Raw genomic sequence first — 8,960 nt, 5'->3', positions numbered from 1 at the left:
TACTAAATGCAGCCCCAGAGGGCCCACTAATTGGACTGGGAAACAGTGCACAGCTGAGCATGTTTAACCCTTTCCCTCTCTGCCGTTTACCTGATATAAACATTTGCTGTTCAGCTGTTACTTGATCAATGACAGAAAAATATATGTAACTTGACAGAAAAATATCTGTAATAGCTCCCCCCCCCCCCCCGAGGAGGAGGATTATGGATTGTGTTCCACCAGTTTTAGCACTTACAGCCTGGTCTTTCCAAGTAAACTTGGAAACTGCAGGACTGCCAGAAGATTAAGAGTAATGACCCAATCCTATGGGCACGTTGAGCTCAAGCGTGTTGCATACGTGCCGTATAGCATGTTTATGGCACCATGGGAAGAAAGAGCACTTGTGTGTGGCCAGGAACTCTGCTTGAGACCCAAGGACCCAAGAGTCCCAGGAACTCTGCTTAAGACACAAGACAGAGTAGATAGTCACAGGCTGGTGGATCAGTGATCTAGACTTCACCTAGTACGGTAGTGAAGACCGGTTACAGGCAGCAGCAATCCAAGATTTCAAGCAGGAATTTTTCTCTGTCCTACCTGAAAGGACAGAGAAACTTCTGCAAAGTAGATCCACTTTCACTGAGAGATGGCACCTCTGATAAAGGTAGCCTTTATGGCAGTTTCATATGTCCTTATGCTCATTTGTAGTCTGTATCCCAGAATTTCAGTTCCTTTTCTTCCTCTTAGATTCTGCAGAACAGTCTTTTAAGGAATGTTTCATACTATAACCCTGTTGCATCTGCAGCCTGCAACATCTGCAGGAAAACATGGCCAGTATGATTAGCTGGCATTGAACCAATGCCCTCCGACAGAGGACAGGATACAGGAGGTCTATACTCTGACTCGGGTTTCCTGAATGGAAGTCTGGTCAAAGGGGGTGGAGTTCTTCCGGGGCTATTGTTCATTCTCAGACTTAAACCCTGGCCTTTCTTATTTACTTATCCGGACTACCATCTGCTTGCATACTAGTTCTTGTTTGTTCCGTAAACAATGGCATCTCATTATGATGGTAATATATGCACTCTAGCTATGTGCTTTCTTATCTTCCCAAGTTTATCTGGCACTTTGAGTTTCTTGTACCATTGCTTAGTTTTATGCAGCTTGCAGACAATATGAATATCTCCTAATTGACAGGGAAAACAGTTGTATTGCACATGGATCCAGCAAGGTACACTGCGCTGACTAGAGCGTTGAACCCAGACATACCCCGGCACACGTGTTCTTGTTCAGTCACAAACTGGATGGTTTTGAACAAGCTGCTCTTGATCTCAGGCCCACGTAGACGTGATGGCTGCAGAATGGTGTGTTTAAATCCAATTTTCCCCCAACCATGTAGAGCAGGGGTGCCCAAACCTCGGCCCTGGGGCCACATGCGGCCCTCGAGGCCTCTCAATGCGGCCCTCAGGAAGCCCCCAGTCTCCAGTGAGCCTCTGGCCCTCCAGAGATTTGTTGGAGCCCGCACTGGCCCAATGCAACTGCTCTCAGCGTGAGGGTGACTGTTTGACCTCTCACATGAGCTGTGGGATGAGGGCTCCCTCCACTTCTTGCTGTTTCACGTCTGTGATGCAATAGCGGCAGCCAAGGAAAGGCCAGCCTTGCTTTGTGCAAGGCCTTTTATAGACCTTGAGCTATTGCAAGACCTTCATTCATTCATATAAGTTCATCTTTAATATATTCATTTATGTAAACTTATGTAAATTTATTCAAATTTTAAATGTAAATTAATTCTTTTTTTCCCGGGCCCCCGACACAGTGTCAGAGAGCTGATGTGGCCCTCCTGCCAAAAACTTTGGACACCCCTGATGTAGAGCATAAGGACTAAGATCTAATTTTGAGAGCAAAAGGGGTGCTCTGTGAGGTGTGGCTTATATAGTTTATTGCTCCTCAGTCCATCAGCCCAAATACTTTTGTTTCAACCAGTCCCATTATCAATACTGGGCCTGAACATTTTTGGGGAAAATGTTCAGGTGATTCAGGAGGACCAACAGACATGTCATGCTTTTGTTGTTTAGCTTGCACTGTCACCACTCCCTGCTTTCTCTACAGTGGGAGGAGAATAGATCTGAGTTTAAATACACAGATCTTCACCATCACCATCTAGCTCAGGGGTGTCCAAACCCTGGCCCGGGGGCCACTTGTGGCCCTCGAGGCCTCTCAATGTGGCCCTCAGGGAGCCCCCAATCTCCAATGAGCCTCTCGCCCTCCAGAGATTTGTTGGAGACCACACTGGCCCGATGCAACTGCTCTCAGTGTGAGGGCAGCTGTTTGACCTCTCACGTGAGCTGTGGGATGAGGGCTCCCTCCACTGTTTGCTGTTTCATGTCTGTGATGCAGTAGCAGCAGCAAAGGAAAGGCCAGCCTTGCCTTGTGCAAAGCCTTTTTATAGGCCTTGAGCTATTGCAAGACCTTCATTCATTCATAAAAGTTCATCTTTAATATATTCATTTATGTAAATTTATGTAAATCTATTCAAATTTTAAATGCAAATTAATTCTTTTTTCCCCGGCTCCCTACACAGTGTCAGAGAGATGATGTGGCCCTCCTGCCAAAAACTTTGGACACCCCTGATCTAGCTTGACTCATGGTAGGCTAGAGTTGCCATTGGCTGGTATTTCTACATTCTCTTCTGGCAATGTTAGTTAGGTTGCTGTTTCACCCCTTACCATTTGAGCTGCTCAACAGGTTTGACTACAGTGCTGTCTTAATGAAATTTGATCGATATGATCATTTACAGTCACCAATATGGACTAACCTTGAATTATATATAGCTAAAAACCATTTATTTGAAGCAGCTGGATGCTAACTAGTTTATTTGTTTTAAAGAGCATTATGAATGAAGATGATGATGACACATTATTAATATACAAACTGATAAAAAATGAATTTAAATGGAGTCCAGTTGTTCCACTTATGGAATGTATTTGAATCCCTAGCATGTATGCACTGCTGAAACAGAGATGCCTGCTTTGGCTTGGTCATGTCGTGAGAATGGATGATGGCCGAATCCCAAAGGATCTCCTCTATGGAGAACTCATGCAAGGAAAGCGCCCTACAGGTAGACCACAGCTGCGATACAAGGACATCTGCAAGAGGGATCTGAAGACCTTAGGAGTGGACCTCAACAAGTGGGAAACCCTGGCCTCTGAGCGGCCCGCTCGGAGGCAGGCTGTGCAGCATGGCCTTTCCCAGCTTGAAGAGACACTTGGCCAACAGTCTGAGGCTAAGAGGCAAAGAAGGAAGGCCCATAGCCAGGGAGACAGACCAGGGACAGACTGCACTTGCTCCCAGTGTGGAAGGGACTGTCACTCCCGAATTGGCCTTTTCAGGCACACTAGACGCTGTTCCAGAACTACCTTTCAGAGCGCAATACCATAGTCTTTCGAGACTGAAGGTTGCCAACATTTGCCATGCTGACTAATAGGCACATTTTGAAAAACTAGAAAACTAGAAACAATTTCTGATTAATAAATGATTAATTCTGGCTTCATGACAGGTTGTTTTTCTTTTCAACATTAGATTGTAGGCTTCTTAAAATGAATCTAAAAAATGTTTATGGACTGTTTTTCAATGTAATAGACTCTCCTGTAATTAATACAGTATTCTTCTCTTAGATGTACCTCTAAGAGTATGAGTACAGCTCTCTTGAGACAGCTGGAGTAGCATAGCGGCTAGAGGCCAAATCCTACTCAGACATCATGTTGATGGCACATGGACACCTGTACAATGCCCTAAGGCCATCTTGGCAATGTTACACCATTGGTGCACAGAAACCAGCGCAAATGCCAAATGCCAAGCCTATCCTGGCAAAGCAGTAGTATTGCAGCCCTCCCATTAACACCCCCAGCATGGAAACACTGCCACCGCCCATTATCCATAGAGAGGCGTCCTGATATCATCGGTGTGATGGTCATGTGTCATTGTTCTGACAGCTGGGTATCATTGGTGTGATGTCCAAGGAGCCAATCATCACATCCAACTAGGCCCAACATCCACATCTAACATTGGCAGCTAGAGAAGTGCTGCCAAGGTGAACTAAGCAGGGGGTGAGAGCAGGCACAGGGTCATTGAGGAACCAATGCTTGGGGACACCCTCCTACCAGCCACCAGGCATGCTCTCTCTCTCCATCTTCTCTCTTGTTCTTATCTATCTCTTCTTCTCTTACTTGCCCCAATCTCTGTCTGTTTCTCTTCTCTGTGTTGTGCTCATATCTTTCTCTTACCTACTTCCTGATGCATGTGCTGATAAGGCTTGCTGTAAGGACAATACTGTAGAACTTGTCTGGTATTGAAATTCAGAATTCTGGAGTATCTTGAAATAAGAAATATCCCTTGCTCTATATAGAGATGAAATAAAAGTCACTCCAATACACTAACAATCCTGAGAGTTATATCCATGTGTATGCCCATTTAGGTAGCCTTGTGATAAATGATCTGTAGTGCTTGGTACATACAGAGTATTTATGGAGTGAATAAAACCATGGAGTCCAAAGAACTATTCACTTGTTCATGCATGCATCACTGCAGGTTTACAGTCTACACAGTCTTTACAGTCAGTAACTATTGTAAAGTAGGCTAGTTCTCTCATAACTAGCCAAGGGATGCTATCTTGCTGTGGAAGCTGAGACCATGTAGTATCTGTGAGTTAAAGCAGGAACTGAGGTGTTCTTGAAGTGTGAGAACATTCTGTAAAAGAACAACTCAGAGGGGTTTTTCCATGTTATGTAAGAAATACACAGAATAAAGTTCTTTTGTTTCAGTCTGTATAATTTTCAGTCTGTATAATTTTTGCAGAAGCAAATATTACAGGCTGTTCAGGGAGTGGTCCACTTTTTAATGGGAACAATCGAATTAGTGGAATGGCAAAATCATAAAAATGAGGAAGGACTCCATCAAAAGTGCCAAGCTGCCTCTGATGCAGAGAATTTAGTGGAACATCAAAGCAGCATCTAGAGAAATAGTTTTGGAAAAAAAGCTGTTGGAACGAACCAGAGGCTGGGCAAGGCTAACTTCAGTGAGAAGCTGAGTTTGTTGATTGTTAGGCTTGCATTGATTCTGCTGTGAGACAAGTATAATTGCAGGCCTGGTAAACCTGGATCCATTGAATTTTCACAGACATATAAAAATCTTATGACAGTGGTGCTGTTTTATTGTACTCTGCATAGGCTAACCTGAACTTTCATCACTCAAGGAAGAGAGAAAAACAATACAGTATTATCCTAAGAGAGGAGTGGATGTTTTGACAATTAACAGGAAAGGCAGTGATTTAAAAAACAACCCATCTGAACTCTAGAATTTGGCATGAACAGCAGAAGCCCATACCAAAATTATGTCACTTTGGATAGAGAGGCAATTACAAGTCAATGCCAGAGGACACCTCTACTTTTAGCACAATATTAGGTATATTACTTATAAATGATAAATAAAGATGAGAAGCATCTGGGAGCCTCACATTCCCAGTATGACAACTTATGATACTAATCTTGCTACCTTCCCAGAGAAGTATTTTCCTGATCAAATTATACTAGGGTTTTTTTTTCTCTTTTATTTGTGCTATTTGGTCATGTAAGTTAGGCTTAACATCTATTTTTTAAAAAGTTATAACTAGTGTTTAAGGAACAGTAGTTCTGTTTCTGCTGGGTTTGTAGATGTTTTGCCCCTGTGTGATGATGGATAATATGTGAACTAAGCTCTTGGTTCAAAAGGGGCAGGGGCTGTTGGAATCCTATACACTCTTACCTGGGAATAAAGCCCACTGAACTCAATGAGATTTATTTCTGTGTGGAAATGCATAGGATTGCACTGTAAGTTTCATCTGATGGACTCAAGGCCCAATCCTATCCAGTTTTCCAGTGCCGTTTTAGCTGTGCCAATGGGGCATGCATGGCATCTTGTGGTGGGGCAACAGTCACAGAGGCCTCCTTAAAGTATGGGAATATTTGTTCCCTTACCTTGGGGTTGCATTGTGGCTGTACTGGTGCTGGAAAATTGGATAGGATTGGATCCTAAGATGTCAGCTCTGCAAGAAGAAAGCAAGTAGGAAACCAGCCTAGAATGGGGAATGAATTCCTTCAGGCCACCCTCCATCCTTTGCGAAGCTGATGTTTGTCACTGTCTTTGTCTCCAACAGTTCTCCTAAACTGTAGTGCTAAGAAGGGGATTCTGCCCCCACATCATTGAGCTTTCATGTACAAGAAGAGCAAATGCTGCCATTCATTTATATTTTTATAAAGGAAAAAAAGACAAGAGGCATTGTAGATTAGAAGAGGCCTTACAAATGAGATGAAACATTGAATAGCTTTTAAATAATTCTGTATCATCAGCAAGGAAAGATACTTTATACGCAAATACGAGTACCACAGCATCCGGTGAAGGTCAAACCTTCCTGCTTGGACCTGTGGGCAAATGAGAAAAATGAATGATTCAAAGTGAGGCATCAAACGAACAAGGGAAAGTGCACCAAGGACAAGCTGTAATGAAGGAGTTGGCACTTCAGATTCTACTGAATGATATTTATGTATTAATCTGAATCATTCCAATCTTGGTGAATCACTTGTGACACTCAGTTGCAAAGAAAAGCACAATTGTATCCAAGATACACTTTCTTCCTCATAAAATGAGTCAAAGCTTTGGTGTAATTGTTTTCTGGCAAGCTGCCCATGGCCAGCGCCAAGATGTGCACCACTGGGCAACAAAAGAACTAAGTTTAAACTGTGGCACAAATGGGAAGGTATGTCTGCAAAACGCATTGTCAGGTAGGGAGGCATCTCTGCAAAATACTGTACCCACTACATGAAAAACTAAGAAGTTAGTGTATCTAAGCAAATACTAGTTTCCAAGGATTATTCTGATACAGTAAGTTTGATTTGAAGTGTAAAGGGTAAGCTATAATGGGTTATACCAGTGTTTCCCAAACTGTGCTGCAGCAAACTCACAGGGGCACTGTGGGATATCCCTGGTGGCTTCTTCCCGGCTCTCCTGGGCCCTGCCATCTTGCATTGTGAAAGATTTTACACAATTCTCGCAAGATCCAAGATGACATCACCCATCTTCCTGGCTCTCCCAGATGCCACCATCTTGGATTACGTAAGATCTTGCATGATCCAAGATGGTGGCACCCAGGCGAGCCAGGAGAAAGATGCTACCATGAAAGTATGCTTTTACCACAGTAAATTTGGGAACCACTGGGTTAGACTAATGGCCGGTTAGAGGTAAAACATAAGACCTGTAGTGGAATACACTTGTTTAACACTTTATGGCCTGCCAGATGACTATGATACCCGCACAGTTATCTGGCAGGCCATAAAGTGCTATAGGGAATTTGTTTGTCAATTTTGGAGAAACCATGGAGTTACAGAGGGAGACAGAGTTTCAGGAGCTATGCCAGAGAGGATACAGTTTCTGAAGACTGAAGAAAATACATCTTGGAGGATGGAATGCCAGTCCTTCCTCTTGTCTTCCCCCTGCTTGTACAATACCACCTTGGAGGCATGTACATCTGACCAGCAGTTTATCACCTTTTCTCTTTGAAGTATCTCCATACATTGTGACAACAGTGAATATTTTTTTAAGATTAGCCACTTCTGGCATGTTTCCACTGAAACCAACTGTAGCATATGCTCTTTCTGAGAAAGCAGGATACATTAGTTGCAGTTTTCCATTAAGGGAATTACAAGCCAAGTGTAAGACTGGCCATCAGTTTACACCTTTGTGCTGTTGATTGGTACATTTCTCTCACCTCTAATTAATTCTTGAACAATTCCAAAACTGCTTGGAATATTTAGCTAAAATTGCTTCAGATTATGTGATGTGCAGTTAAATCAACAGTTTTTGGCAAGCTGTGCTGGATGACACCTCCCTCGAGTACCTTTGTCTGCAGCAGTTGCTCAGGAACTATTTTGTAAAAAAGGGAGGAGCTTGAAAGAGATTGCCTAAAGTTTTTGTCTAGATCTCAAGAGTTTTGTGCCAGTCTTTAAAAGTTGGCTGCATGGAACTTTACACAGGAGACTGCTGTCTACTGTGTTATGTAACCCAAGACGTAAAACCTGTGCAAAGGAATCTCTGAAGATACAAAATGCATGTATTTCTGTGTGTCTGTCTCAGTTTATGGTGCCTCTGCAGTGAAAGAATCCTTGGGATGGCTGAATGCAACATCAGCATATTTTTACTATGATAACATTTCCAAACGATAAAGTTGAGTGGGAGAGTGTAGAACCTCGAGCAAACTAAAATCAGCACTGAAAAAAATTAAGCAATTCATGATTTATAATCTTGTAGCCCAGTCCTATGCAAGTGTACTTACATGTACGTCTCACTGAGAGTTCAGATGGAATTACACCCAAGTGTTGGTGGGTGGGATTGCAGACTTTAACCACACACACACTCACGCTACAATTCTCCTGCTTCAGATATGTTTTGCTTTATTCATTTCAGGCATTTTTTTTTATTCTACAAAAAAAATAGTACCATGAAGAAGGCAGGAGAAGCAGAAGGAATGAGCTTGGCATTGCTGCATCCTTCCTCCCATCTTGGTCATTTCTTTCCTGTTAGAACAAAGAGCTTCCTGAAATTGTTGCATAGAATCAGCCTGTCCTCTTCCTCCATGGATCAGTTAAGGCCAGGGCTTTCCCACTGATTCAGGCTAAACAGGCAACCAGCTGGAATGTGATCATTCTAGGGGCAGTTCATTGACTGGGCAAGATCCGCATTCCAGGAAATGTAATTAAGAGCCTTCCCTTCTCCACCAGGCTTTCCAGGACATATATATTATTATGAAGGGTGGAGGGGGGGAGTAAAGAAGCTGCAGCACCTCCAAAACTACAAGTCCCATGCACCTCTACAAGACCACTCACCAACAGAATCTCCCTCTCAGCCCTAACACTCCAGCTGCAATAGGAGAACAACAAGTTGTTGTAAGGACAACATCA

Source organism: Tiliqua scincoides, chromosome 1, assembly GCF_035046505.1.
Source record: "Tiliqua scincoides isolate rTilSci1 chromosome 1, rTilSci1.hap2, whole genome shotgun sequence".
In the NCBI taxonomy this organism is placed as follows: Eukaryota; Metazoa; Chordata; class Lepidosauria; order Squamata; family Scincidae; genus Tiliqua; species Tiliqua scincoides.
This window is presented reverse-complemented; position numbering follows the sequence as displayed.